Consider the following 15,588-nt stretch of genomic DNA (forward strand, 5'->3'; position numbering starts at 1 on the left):
AAGGTTGAGAACCACTGCCTAAACCCGTGATGGCGAACCTATGGCATGTGTGACAGAAGTGACATGCAGAGCCATTTCCGTCAGCACATGAGCCATCACCCAGAACTGATCCATACTGCGCATGCGTGTGCCCCTCCTGCCAGCCAGCTGATTGTCGGGGATCTGCCGCACAGAGATGCAGGCGTGGAAGATACATGTGCATGCACAGGGGGTGGGTCACATGGGGGTCACACACACACATGCGCTGGGGGACATGCACACATTGCAGTATGGGTACAGGCATGCGTGTGCACGCATGTGTATGCACACAACACTTTTGGCACATGACGACAAAAAGCTTAGCCATTGCTGGCCGAAACCATGTCAATAGCCAACCAAACTTAATATAATTCCTAAACCAAAAAAAATGGTATTGGCAGAAGTAGCCCTGTATTTTCCTATAGCAGCTTTATCCATTCCAACGTAAAAAAATCCCTGATTAATACCATTCAGAATAAATTCTCTCCCTTCTCCCACACCAGAAAAGGCCAAAAGCCATGAAGGTAAAAAAATAATAATTCACATTTGGATGGAAATGAGATTGGAGAAAGATATCTAGTCCATAAAGTTATTGCTATAAATATTGGTCATTTATATTTATACTTGTGTCTTGTTGGGAAAAAAAGACTCAATAGCTGGAAACATAGTTTTGTAAAACTTCTGCTGTTACAAACATGATCTTCGAAAGAGGGATTTATACATTTATACCAAGTCTTAACAAAAGATAGCTGCTTTGATTTGCATTTTTCAGCTTAATTTGCACTGTGTATAAAGGAGATCCAAAATCCAGACTATGCTTCGTGGTGTAAATGCATGTGCAAATGGCAGATATATTACCAAACAACTCAGCACTTTGTAGGTTTAAATATGATAGGCAATAACAGGTGGCTGCTGTGCCAATTAACCTTGGAAAGATGATCCACTAAGGAACTATTAATTTACATCTGATGGTTGCAAGATAAAGTAAGAGTTAATTAAAGAAAACCCAGAGAGACACCAGAACATTCAGGTAAAAAGAAGATAGAAGACTAATAAAAAAAACAAAATTGCACTGAGATGTCATCATGATTTAATGCTTGGCATACATACAAAATATCTCACTGTTGGGAGAAATTTCACATTAGTGATGCTCTGTGGTCTTACAGGTCATGCATAGAAGAAATCTATAAGTATGGGGCAAAGTACTGTACCATCTGCAATCAAATCCAGATGTGGTCCATACAAGAAAATAGCTTCAACCATAACAATACAAGAGCACGCGATAGATACAAACTCAAGGTAAACCACACCAAACTTGATTGCTGGAAATACGACTTCAGCAACAGAGTGGTCAATGTCTGGAATACTCTACCTGACTGTATGGTTTCTTCCCCAAACCCCAAAAACTTTAATCTCAGACTGTCTACTATTGACCTCACCCCTTTCCTAAAAGGTCTGTAGGGGGCGTGCATAAGCACACCAACATTCCTACCATCCCTGTCCTATTGTTTCTTTTTATTTTTCTTGTATGTATCCATTTCATGTATTCATAACTATGTTTATACTTATACCTGTTATCTTATAATTGCTTGACAAATAAATAAATAAATAGAGAAAGAAAGAAAGAAAGAAAGAAAGAAAGAAAGAAAGAAAGAAAGAAAGAAAGAAAGAAAGAAAGAAGAAAGAAAGAAAGAAAGAGATGCCCAGCAATAATTGGATGTATTCAGTGGTGGGATTCAAATTTTTTTACTACCAGTTCTTTTGGCGTGGCTTGATGGGCGTGGCAGGGGAAGGATGCTGTAAAATCTCCAGTCAGAGGTGGTATTTGCCAGTTCTCTGAACCACTCAAAATTTCTGCTACCGGTTCTCCAGAACTGGTCAGAACCTGCTGAATACCACTTCTGGATGTATTGGAATTCTGTCAGAAGACCTCTGATGAGGGAAATCAACACTCAGTTCCCATACTGTATTTCTGCAGTCCTTCCCTTCTTAAAGTTGGAAAAGTAGTAGAGAGTATGTATGCCATGGATAAATCTGAAGAGGTGCTATAATTGCAGGATCCAAATTTGTCTTACCTGCTTACTGAGCCCAACGCTTAACCTATTTTTGTTAAAAACAGCAAGGAGATTAGGAAATGTCAATCATTTTTCTTTTGCATCTTGTGGCTCTAAATTAACAATAGGATCACCTTTTTAAATTAATATAATTACAGTTCCAAATAGGTATTGCAGAATCTGTGTTAATGTCTAGCAACTATTAAAGAGGCACTCTGGTGTAGTGGTTATGGCACTAGGCACGAGACTAGTGTGAAGCCAGCTGGGTGAACTTGGGCCAGTCACTCTGTCTCCACCCTAGAAAAAAGAAATTATTAGCAGTTAACACTGAAAGAAAGGTCCCCTTTCTAAAATAATATTGTATTGTTGGCTATTTTCTGTAATTTAAGCTATGTTAAATTTAGGTTGTATCATTGGAACTTATTTCTTAAAACATAACTGTGAGAGTTAGTGGTGCTGCTATACTAAGTTGCACAACATAATAAAACAAAACCATTTATCCATATAAGTTGTCAGCTGCGTTACTTTGTCACCAAGTTCACATTTTCAGACAGCATAGAAATCAAATTAAGACTACTTCTGGATTATGTTAGGGCTATGTATCACTTCAGATCTGATTACCCAAATATGTTTACGCTATTTGGGAACACCTTAAGCACCTTAAGTAGCTGCATCTTTTCATAGAATTGCTGCTGCTATGGGGCAGATGTAATATTTGTGCACAGGTAATCTTTGAAATGTTTTGGGGAGTCTGAAATCAAAATATGACATTTTGTGGTGATATTTACTTCCTGGTTTCAAACAGAGCAATTCCATATGTTTTATTGATTCAGCAATATTTGGAGAGGGAGGAAGGGAGGGAGGGAGGGAGAAAGAGAGAGAGAACCCTGTTCACATGGCAAGTAATTAATGGCTTGTAATTTTATGACATTGATTATTTTTTCTTATCTTATTGTCATAAAGAAATGCAAATACTGTTTTCAGCACACCATTCCCTATAGTTAGAGGAAATGGTATTATGAATAGGATTATATTTATTGTTATATTTATTTTTTTATATTTATTTTCCATTTACTCAGAAACAAGTTAGAATTCATAGCTGAAAGTTTACATGCATTTTAGGAAAATATTCTGTAAAATATTGAATATGTTTTCCTAAATAATTTCTACATTGTCATTGTTTATCATCCTAATATTTGTTTTCTAAACATATTGACAGTTTGATCTAATGGTTAAGACACCAGGCTAGAAACCAGGAGACTGCATTCTAGTTCTGCCTTACGCATGACAACTGGCTGGATAACCTTGGAGCAGTCACTTTCTCTCAGCCCAACTCACCTGTCAGGTTTGTAATTGGCGAAAATAGGAGAACAAAGGAGTATTGTATTAGGTATGTTTATCATAACTATGACAAACATTATAAAAATAATAAAGAGGAGATTCAAATAAATGAAAATTAAAAATAAATATTAAAGATTTCCCACAAAAACATTTGGAATAAAAAAAAGGAACAGAAATTTCTGATTAAAAACATAGCTGTATTTCAATAGATTGTCAGGCATGAAATACCAAGTCCACAAATGAGGATTCAGTGAAGCTGATTTATTGCTAAAGTCCTCAGGAGTCTTTGCAGCTAATGGTTAGAGTAGATACAGGTTAATGGCACTCAAGGGGGGTGGACTTAGTTTATTTGTGGCTATGTAGGGATTCTAGGATGATTTCTAGTTTCACTCTGCTCCCAAGTTCTGCCAATTCTCATACAGTTCTACAATTTTGCATGAACTAAGTACATCTTAATAGAATAGAATAGAATACTTTATTGGCCAAGTGTGATTGGACACACAAGGAATTTGTCTTGGTGTAAATACTCTCAGTATACATAAAAGAAAAGATACATTCGTCAGGTGTTGAGAATCATAAGGTACGACACTTAGTGATAGTCATAGGGTGCAATAAGCAATCAATCATACTAGGAAACAGTCAATACAAATCATAAGTATACAAGCAACAAAGTTACAGTCATACAGTCACAAGTGGGAGGGGTTGGGTGATAAGGAGTGATGACAAGATTTAACAGTTATAGTAGTGCAGACTTTGTAATAAATGAACAAGGTTGAGGGAATTATTTGTTTAGCAGAGTGATGGCTTTCGGGAAAAAACTGTTCTTTTTTTTTTCAGTTCTCTCCCTTCCCACTTGTAACAAAGAGCTTTAAATTTTTACTTTCTATAAAAAAAGCAGGTTTTTCAGTGTCCATTTGTTAACTCCGTAAGGGAGGGAGAGTAAACTTTTCCTTTCAGCACTTCCATTCGCCGCTTTAAAAATCTCCACTGGAAACAATGTATCATCCAAAAGATCATGGTTTTCAGGATATTAAAGATATTCTGTATTGCATTGGAACAGTTCTACAAGATCACCATCAAATCTATAATTAATCTATAATAGCTGTCATTAAGGCTTTCAGGAGGTAGACTGGGTTATTTGAAGTCTACATATCTCATCCTCTTTATTTTGCTTTGTTTCAAATGTTGGGATTTATGCATTATAATGACTGATATATGCTTTAGGAATGACATTTTTATGGAAAAATGGGCTTTCAAGAAAAAGTTTAATGTGTGTTGATGGATGACAGTATGATATCACATATACTACTATTGATCTGTGTTTCTATTCTAAAAGGTTTAGCATTTAACTAAACAACCCATGACTCATAGGGTCATTCTTCTATCCACATATAATATAGGCTTTTCATATATAATATCAACAGCCTAACTCCATGAATAATTTCAAATTTTGGCCTTGGTTCCAAAGCAGCCAATTGCTGTTTGCCCATTTGGCCTTGTGCCAGCTGATTGGGTGCAGAGCCCAGAGGAAGGCAGGAAAGAGAGTGGGAATGTAGCCTTCCCATCTTTCCATGTGCCATGCAGCCTACAGGTTTCTGGGATATGTAGTTGGAAGATGTGGTGGCACTAAATTCTAAGGGAGTCATGGATGCTGAATTTTGAATGGATTATACCTACTAAAAATGTCTCAGGAGCTATTAGGTTCTGTTGTTTCCACTGAAATGGTGGGACTATGGTAAAGCAATTTAGAAATCAGACTACGCATTTATTTATTTACCAAATTTTGAAATCGTCTATTGCCCTCACAGCGTGCAAATAAAATATCAATGCATAAAAACACTTTATAAAATTTGAGAGGCAATGATAAATTAAAAATCAGTATTAAGTTTTAACAAGGCAGGGGAAAAGTTTTCAAGGTGCTTACCAGCCCCTTATCCTCTGTGAGTCGCAAGCAAGGCCTCAGAGCCAGTTTTTACATTTTGCAAAAGGCCAGGAGAGTGGGGACCCACTTCATCTTGGGGGGGAGGGGAGTTTCACAAGTGGGGGCAGTGGCAGAGAAGGCTCTTTTCCTGGATCATGCCAATTCTTTAGCTTGATACCTTCCCTGCCTCAGCAGGTGGGATGGGATGAAGACTGTTCCACAGGTAACCTGCTCCGCTACATCATGTAATGATTAATTAATGACAGATGAATTGCAGAGAAAATGTCACTGTGAAAGAATTAAATAGTCTTTAGATGAAGGTTTGGAATAACTTGCTGGGTTAATGAAGTTCTGTGCTGATTACTTTACTGCTACAATAGTGGTTTATAATAAGTCAATATTAATTTAATATGCATAACATTTGATTATCTTACAATTGTAACTAGCAATCATTGTTGATTGCTTTTGTATATAATTTTTTAAATAATTAAAGTAGCAATCCTAGACCGAGTTCCAAGTTATCATGTGTAAAATTGAATTATGAGTACTAAGATGTTTTTAGTGCCATGTGGATGCTGCATTGAAAGAGTACATCACAGGGAAAAAAGATTCATAGTCCTGTTAAATTGAATGGGATCTGCTTCTAAGTGAATTTGAGTAAGGTTGTATGGTGAACAATTATTTATCTGTCTTTCAAAGCATTATCATAATTTGAAGGCGCTTCTGACATGAATAAAAAAACATCAGAAGTAGAGGCACCATAGAAAAATATTTCCAAATTGCAGAATTCTAAGATATTCTAGATAAAGCCACATTCTACAAGAGATCAAAAACAATTATGGTATACAAAATCCTTTTCTTGTTCTAAAAAGCGGAGTTTGTTTTGCAGGAATACCTTTTCTATGCTATATTTTATGTGTAGCATTTGGCTTTGATGTACACCTTGTTGGATCCAATCTGCTCAGGCATAATTGTTGCTCAGCGACCAGAAGTATATGACTGTTTTTGATAAATAATCAAGAGCATGATATGAAAATACAGAAGCAGAAGTCATCACGTCTGTTTATTCAAGATCCATAAATGTAATTGGGGAAGTTGGATGAAGTTAAGATTCTCAAGGTATTTTCATAGAAAGGTCTATTCATTCCTTATCTATTTGAAGCCATTTCTTAAGCAGAAAGTACAAATTGAAAGAAAGCATTTTGTTCAGCAAAGTAATTCTTGCCCCAGGTCCTATAAGCTATATAGTCATAGGGACATTTATTCTAATGACAAATGCAGATTGATAGTTCATGCAATTATAAGTTGCAAGCCTAGAGGCTACTCAAAGCCTATTTTAAATAAGTGAGGAAAGTGACTTGATGAAAGAATATCCACATTCATTTCCATTCCATTCTGGAACAGAGAAATGCCTATTGGCATTCATGAATACAGAATGATTCCCTGCCATACAAAAGAGTGATCATTCATATCTACAAGTATTATGCTTATTGAGAAAACCTATTGATATTGTGAATCAAGGAAGTTTTCCAAAAACAAAAAGGAAATACATACCAACATCATTTTTGCTATTTTTTTCACTTCTATTCCTTTAGAAAACCTTTGATGGAACCATCAATTTCCATCCAAGTTTGAATGGCTGCAAAAAGGATCCTAGCCTTAGTAGAGTTGAACCATAGCATTTTACCTTTTAGCCTCTAGAAGTAATCTAGGACCATAGTTTATAATCTTGTAGCCTAGATGCATTAGATCTAGGTAATTTTTATCCTTTCCTGGTTAGTCTAACCAAACAATATTGCCAGCCAGAAGCAATCTGAAAGAGGAAACACACTTGAATATTTGCAAGGGTCAACATAAGACAAGTCTAAGAATTATTATTGTAATTTGACTCCTTGGCTTCGTACTTCTTCTGAGTTTGGGACAAAGAGTTGATTTAGGCTATTAAATTATTCTGCAAATGGAGTCAGGTTTTATATAGAGGGCCATATATTCTTGTAACATAGAATATATGGCCACCTAAGCCTAGCAGTACCTATTCAACTTTGGTTCAACTCATTTTACTGATAAACACAAAAGGATGGCAAAGTAATGGCTGAAATCTCTCTATATATTCACAATTTATGGATGAAAAGATGAAAGTTGGTTATGCTCTCGATCTTACACTTTTCAGTGGCCTTTTGAATGAATATGACCATTCAACTAAATAAAGTTGAAGCAAGCCAACAGTATACAAATGCTAAGAGTTGTAATTAAGCAATATTTGGAGAGCTGAAGATTCCCACTATTGGCTCTAAATTCTGGATCTAGTCTTTCTCCTTAGGCAAGTAATCCTAGCTTTGCAGATGGTGTATGCTTCTTCCCTCTTGGAACATGTTTATTCATTATTTTTCAGTGAACAATTTATCAGTATAGTGAGATTCTCTTTGAAAGCAGTGAACTAGAGAATAATAAAGACTTCTTCCAAGCTGCTGGAGCCTTAAGTAACATTATCAGGTTGAATTAACCAGCATAATACAGTGGTAACTACCTACTGTAATCAGAAAGAAAGCCAAGTATGCAACTGCTGAATGGGCAAGCCTGAAAAGTCAGGAAGAACCTCACGGAACAATTGGCTACATGTCATGCTGTATTCTTGCACCAATGACAACAGTATATATTATTGTTTTAAAAAACACAAGGCATGTCTTTCAGTTGCCATGGCACGTAGCAATTAGGAGATGGGGGCTTTGCAACATTTGCTGCTCTCCTCAAAGCCTAGACTCTAATTCCAATTGACACTGCCTAAATTAATTGTACTGTATCACAATGGAGCTTTAGAAGTCTTTTAAATGTTGCCTTTTATATCTTTTAAAGTGTACAGAACACCATTAAAAAAAAACCTTCTCAGCAGTGAGCCACAATTGTCTGCTCTTCTTTTTTGATGTGCTTCTCCAGTGCTGGGAAATCAAGGAGGTCAACTTAATAGAGTGTAGGGGTGTAGTAAATAAAACTTGATAAAAGGCATGCAATGCGTGCATTCATGTGCCACCATCTCCTAGCAATTTGGGCTCCTTCCAATGTATTGAATTTAGACGTGAGAAGCACTCTGAAGCAGGATACATTTGAAGTGTGTTTTCAGGTTGTTAGTGGTGTGATTCCATACGTATCATTTCATGGTTAATTGTGGCTATCTACGTCATGCATATGTAGCAAAAGAAGATCATTGCATTTTCTCACAGACTGGCTGATATCAATAAATGGTTATTTTTTTCCTTTGAAATGTTTGTTTGGAGGAATTGCTAGAATGCCTAGATCAGAAGGTCTCATAATGTTTAGGTCTCACTAAAGACTGTCAAAATGCTAATAGCTTGCATTCATTTCGAAACATATATGGCCACTTATATAAGATAATCCTAGGTGGTTTGCAACAATAATAAGACAGAATAAATAAAGTTGACCAAACCTCTAAACATCAGTACAAACCTCAGCCACACTGCTGCGATATCTCATAGATGTTACATGTTGGGAAAAGTATCAGATCTGGAGGACTAATAGGGTGAATTGTTTCTTGCTGAAAGAAACAAGCTTTTATCATGGAAATATTTATTTTAACGGTTTTTTTCTTTCTTTCCAAACTCTGTCACACTTTCAGGCCATTTATCTCCAAATCCCTACTCCTCTTCTGCCTGGAGGTATATAAAAAGAAATTCAAAGATACATCCAGGGCAATGAAATGAGATTCAATGGTGGGTCTTAAATCCATAATTATAGTTTACAAGAGAATGGTTGCACTCTATGGTCTATGAGCTTGGCATGCAAAAGCTTCTTCATAGTGGATTTGATAAAATCTTCTATTATTTAGCAATCCTATGACATGATCTTATACAGTTTAGGTCTTTCAACCACAATTATGATTTCAAGCCATAATATGTATGGTTTAGAGTTACATACTGAGATCCATATCCACCTTAAATATTCCTACTATGTTTAATGCAAATGTACTAATTTGGTAAAAGATTTATTTATCCTCTTTAACTCAAATAAAAGTTATGCACTTACTGTATGAAAAATAACCCAGATGTTTCTAAAAATATCTTAGATTTTATGTTCTTTTTATGGATTTATTTTGATTAATGCCCATTATAACTTTACAAAAAAGTAATCAGACCTTAATTATTGGTCAGGCTGGAGGAAAATCTTTAGTATGCCAGAACAGTAATCCTTTTTTTACATTAAAAAAAAAATCTTTATGGGTAGGCACAAGTTTTTTGGGGGGTGCTTAATATCAAGAAGGACAAAAAGCTTGGAAAACAGATCCATAAATCTTTAAAGATCTTAGGCTTGCACAGATATCATACCCTGCTATGCTGACAGGCTGTGAAATATTATCTGATGATGTACCACAGGAGGGTATGTGAGCTTGATACTTCACTAATCCTAGGAGTGGGAAAAACTGAATACTAGGTTAGAAATGGGAACAAAAACTGAAGGCTTGTGAATTGACAGACTGACTTCTTGGGATAGACATCCATTTGACTGACTGACAGCCTACTTTCTTTGATTGAATCTGTTATATTGTCTGAAACTGAAAATTTGCTTACAAATTTAGGATATAGCACACTATGAAATATTAAATATTAACAACAAAATACTGGAAATGTTAAAATATTTATTTATTAAATTTCTATGCTGCCCATCTCACTATTACAGTGACAAACATTAATGAAAGAAAGCAATTAGGATAGCTTTCATGGCACTAATGTGCCATTATTTTCACTGCTTTCACAGGTAAAAAATGCCACTTGTGCAAACATCTAAGAAAGCAATGGAAAAGAATGTGGAAAAGTGAGGGAGGAACAATCACTTAAAGGACTACAGGAGGAAGGTACTGGTAGACCTAATGGTCATTCAACGAAGCTTGTCTATTTTACATAGATGGGAAGGATGGGAGATAGGACAATGGGTGAGGGCACCTTGCAATTTGTCCCAGAATTATTTAAATCAATTTCAGAAGCAGCCAAGTGTCCCACAAAAGACAAGCAACTTAAGCAGCTATGCATAATTTATCTTAATCTGAGAATAATAGAATAGCAGAGTTGGAAGGGACCCTGGAGGTCTTCTAGCCCAATTTATCTCTAGAGTAAGTTTTATTATGGGGACATGTCAGTCTCCTAAGTAAACCAGATAGGAAACACAACAAGATGAGCTAATTCTACTTTATTGTATTATTTATTGTATTATTAGCATTATCTTGCAAATCTTAAAGTACAAATCTCCTGCCATGTTTTTACCAGGTTAGGGTGGATCCTTTCTAAATTTCTTTCTTTGCCTGTTACAGTATTCAGCTGCAGGTTCCTTTCCCTTTTATCTGATTGTTTCCTAGGCAGCATCTCTTCCCTTTATTTCCCCAGGTCATTCCCACATACTATTACAGGAAGACAAACAGGAAGAATTTTGATCTACATGTAGTACAGACGCAGATCCTCTCATCCTCAAATAAGCTACTGGCTGACTCAAATAAGGTCAGAGATAGCAAAATGCCAAGAAATGAGAAGGTGAAAAAGTAGAAGTAGCTTACCTGGTGTAGACAGTTGGCAATGCTTGGCAATCAGATTTTAATAAAAGGGGATCCAAATAAGATTAGTCCATGCAGGACACCGTGGGTTCTTCTAGGATGAGAATGCTCCCAGGTTCAGATATCAGATGAAAACATTTCAGGTTATAGGTGGCTATGAAGTGAGTGATTAGAGCCATCACCATAAACAGGACAAGAGATGCTAGGCATGTGCGGATAGATTAAAAGGAGAGGCAGGATAACTCAGGATACTTTGGGCAGAACAGGGTTAAACAGCTCATTTTATCAATTAGCATTATTGTAATGATTGATGAATTCCCTCTGAAGAGCTAAAGCAATAAAGAGAAAATCTAGGCTCCCCTAGCTATTCAAACCATCTGTGGTCAATGTAGAATAGTTGGAAATAATACAGAATTACATTAAGTCCTATGAAAGGTCTCGTTGTATTTTAATTTTGTGATGGTTTATTAATAGATACAAGTAAATATTTGATGCTACTGCAGTCAGAGTTCAGAGACAGGGAGATTATTGCACTGATTAATATAATTGGCTTGTGTTTCTGCTATTACGCAAAGCTAAGCTTGTTCTGCAGGTGGTTCTTGGCTTGTGATCACAAGTGGGACCAGAATGTCAGTAGCCACGTAGTCATTAGGTGAACTGTGCCTGATTTTACAACTTTTTTTTTTTTTGCTATGATTGTTAAGTGACTCAGGCTTTCCTTGTTGACTTTGCAACGTTTGAAGCCTGCTGGGAAGGTTGCAAAGGACATCACATAACCCTGAGATGCTGCAACTGTCACAAATACATACTAGTTGTCATCTGTCTTAGTCAAAAGACTACAGGGATGGGTTCAAAGATTATAAGTGTGAGGAACAATTGTAGGTCACTTTTTTCAGCATGGTTTTAACTTTGAATGATTGTTGAACTAATGGTAATAGGTCAAGCATTATCTCAGTAAGATTAGATTACCGATAAAGCAGTGTGCAAGTCCTGTTTCTGAAAGCACAGCATTAGTACTTGGATTTCACAAACCACTGGACATAGGTAGTTGCTTAAAAATGTAAAACTGGTTCCTCCTGGATAAGGTGCAAAAAAATTGAATTACAACTGGGTAAAAATGTGTCTTGTTTTCCAGTTATTTTGGAATGGCAACTTTCCCTTTCTTCATTTGAGATCAAATTTTGACATAGCACATTTGAAACATAAAAAATAAAATGGGAGTAATTTATGGGAGTCCACAACTTTTTCCCACAACAGTGTGAAAAAGATTTGTGGTGTAGCAGTGAAAAACCTACAAATGCCAATGATTTATGTATGGATCACTTTCCCCCTTCAGGTTATTATATTGTGCATGCATAAATCAGGGTGTATTGTATTTTGAATGGGTTCTATGCCAGGGATGTCAAACTCCCGGCGTCACATTACCGTCACTTGATGTATCACAACTTTCTCCCCTTTGCTAAACTGGGGGTGGGGGTGGCCAGAATGTGATGCACCTGGGCAGCCGGTTTGACACCCCTGATCTATGCTGTATATCAGTGGAATCATTACATTGTTTCTCTTGTAGCATTCAGCCATCCACTGTATTCTTGAACTGAAAGTTGTGAATTTTGTTTCCAGTGTAGCCTTATTCTATAGATTAGCAACTGTAATTCTTTAGCATATTGTATGTGGTCAAGTAAGGAAGTATAATCATCATAATATGAGAAATATTTTAAAGGGAATATAAAGGTAGCTTTTCCCCAATGTTAGGCCATCACTTACCATACAAGTTGTATCAGACTAAAAACAACTCAAGATGTGAGCGTGTGTGTGCTTTGAATCAATATTGACTCCTGGCCACTGCCTGGGCAAGTTTCTGTAGTTTTCAGAAGTGGTTTGCCACTGTCTGCTTCTTGAGAGAGAAGAACTGGTCCAAAGTCACCCTCTTTGCTTTGGCAAGATTAGACAGCACTAGAACTCATGTCCTCCAAGTTTCTAGCCTGATGCCTTAATCTCTACACCAAACTGGCTCTTCAGAAAAATAAAAGTTTTCATTAATGTGTGAAATAGGCAGGAAACAGAAGAGGAAGTAATTGCAGTCTTGTATAAAAAAGACTTATCTCTAGTCTTACTAATGGGGTTCATTGTATAGATATCGTGGTTTTGCATGAGAAAGGCAAGAGGCAAGGACAAAGACACAGGTCATAAACCCCTCTGAATATTAAAAAAGGAACTATTGTCTTTCATATTATATCACATGCATACTGAAATACACACAATGGCCCTCCATCAATTTATTATCAAAACAACACTACAAAGCGGGATTTAGTGACTCAGCCCAATGGTTAAAGAGGGATTTGAACATGAGTTTCCACTATTGTAATGTAGTACAGTACTCTATATGCTTCCCTATATTACAAATATTTGTACATAATCCTCCTACATTAAAGCTGCTCTCTTTGCATTTGAGGGTGGACCAGAACTTCTAACAAAAGGTGTCAAAACAAGCAAATCTATGCTGAACTTTCCCAGGTAAAGCATTTTATTTATTTAGATCTTTGCAAGAGAGCTGTTATCAGATAATAATTTTAACCACATTTTCGTGGTTTTAGCAGTAATGGTTATTTTCATTATGTTAGGTATTTTATGGTTTAATATAAAACCATTATAATATAACAGTAATTGAGAGTAGAAACATGCAGAAATTAAATAGCACATTTCCCTGACCTTTCTGCATCTGAGAAGCGTACAAAAGCTGAGCACATACAGAAGGAGAACTTAATATATGGCTGCCATTTTGGTGGCAGTTCTGTCCTGATTATAACATTGAAGAGCATGATCTCCACATCTTGGGCAGCAGTTCTTCTTTCTTATAGCACATATTCTTCTGATACGTGCAGAAGAGCAATTTCTGATACAAGAGTGATGCAACTACCTAGCAGTAGCAAACATCATAGCTGCTATTCAGAGTTCTCCATAATTAGCAGTAAGATTATATTCAGTTTGATTTAACCCTAGATTACCTTTGGCAGGGCTTGCAGTTGGAGTTCTGAAACAATAGACTTATTGTGCTTGTAAATCAAGTGAGTATCCTGAAGTATAACTATATCAAAATAAAATAGGAAATTTTACTTGGCAGCACTCACTCTTATTTTTGGCTAGGAGATAGGAAAATCAAAAGGGAAAAGTGCTGGGCTGGACATGTGATTCCATACAGCTATTGATGTGGTTCTCATCTTCCTGACATCTTCTGAATATCAGTTCATAATGCCCAAAATCTCCTACTGTTTTACCGTATTTGTGTTAGTGTTCCTGCCATTGTTGAGATCTAACAAAAAATGAACCCACAAGAATTACATCCAGCTAATCAATGTTATTATGATGTAGTAATGATAGAAAGCAAGCCAATAAGAACTTTAAGAAGAAAATAATGTTCTAAATTTTTATTGTTTTAAGACAAATGTCCCAAAGATGCGTTTTTAGGGGACAACTGGACTTTTTTGTTTTTGTTTTTAATTGAAGATGTTTTGCTTCTCATCCAAGAAGGGATCTGACGGGATAGTACGGAATGGAAGGATCTGAAGGAATTGAAAAATGACTGTCATTCTCACTGTAGGATTCTGCAAATAGTCCTAAATGCGAGTCACTTGCCAAGTGTTTGTGCAGTGTATGTGTGTGTGGCCATCAGAATTTTGAAAGTGGGTCAGAAGTCAGAAGGAAAAGTCCATTATGTTTTTGAATGGTTTCTGAGTGATTGGTTATTAAGCAAGAACTTCCTCTAGATTTTTGTATCCAATTGGTAAGAAACAACTCAGAGCTTGAATACAGAAATTCCAAATGTGAAATATTGCTATTCTCCTAAAATGCAAATGTACAAACTATTTGCAATAGTTCATGATTGTTTTTGATTGTTTGACTTTAGTAACAGCAGAGGTTTATATTTCTTCCCATTACCTAGAATACATCCATTGTTATCTCTGACTTTTAATCCATTCCATGTACAAGTTATGACTGGACGCTTAATGACAGTTCAAAGCTATAACAGAATTGAAAAAAAAAATCCTTGAAGTTACAACTGCCACATTACTCTCACCATCACATGACTGCATTTTGGGCCCTCGGCTACTAGCACGCATTTACAACCAGTTGCAGTATCCCATGGGCAGGTGATCAAATTTTGCAATGTTTTTGTTATTCTCTAGCAAAAACACTTTTTGGACAGCTAGATTTGGATTTAATGTACAACCACGTGATTTGCTTAATGAACATTATAAAAATCAAGTCAGGTCATGTGATGACCAGCTAATGACCGCAATGAACTATGACCAAAATTTCTGGTTCAATTGTAGTTGTAAGTTGAGCACTACCTGTATTGTCTTAAGCCAGTCTATTTTCTTCTCATACAATAAGTTCTGTATTTACTCTTCTTTGCTGTACACAAAGTTACTAATTGAATGTTAATATATGCCTGAGGTAGTTCTTTCATGATGTTTGTTTTTCTTCTTGAGCTAATGATACTGCACTGTTTATAAGTTTTGAGTGTGAGTTGAACTAATTAACCCTTATTTGTTACTCAAAACCAGACATCTTCCATATACCCAAACTAAAATGCATAAATGTGCTGTTTACATGCTACTTTATGTAATTTGTTCTGGTGTTGCAATATATTTATGAACAATTCAGAAAGCGATATATTATTCACAAACTTACATTTATCA

At 36.1% G+C, this 15,588-nt stretch overlaps 1 long non-coding RNA gene across 1 annotated transcript; it reads right to left on the bottom strand.

Moving 5' to 3' along the window:
• Positions 1-1,096: 1,096 nt before the first annotated feature.
• Positions 1,097-14,141, bottom strand: LOC148126404 (uncharacterized). The gene is made up of 2 exons (XR_015743240.1): positions 14,017-14,141; positions 1,097-2,369 (listed from the first exon to the last, which is right to left on the bottom strand). It is a non-coding gene; the product is annotated as an uncharacterized LOC148126404 (long non-coding RNA).
• Between the last annotated feature and the right edge of the window lie 1,447 nt (positions 14,142-15,588).

Source organism: Pseudonaja textilis, chromosome 3 (genome assembly GCF_049901715.1).
Source record: "Pseudonaja textilis isolate UNSWEBS1 chromosome 3, rPseTex1.2, whole genome shotgun sequence".
Classification (NCBI taxonomy): Eukaryota; Metazoa; Chordata; class Lepidosauria; order Squamata; family Elapidae; genus Pseudonaja; species Pseudonaja textilis.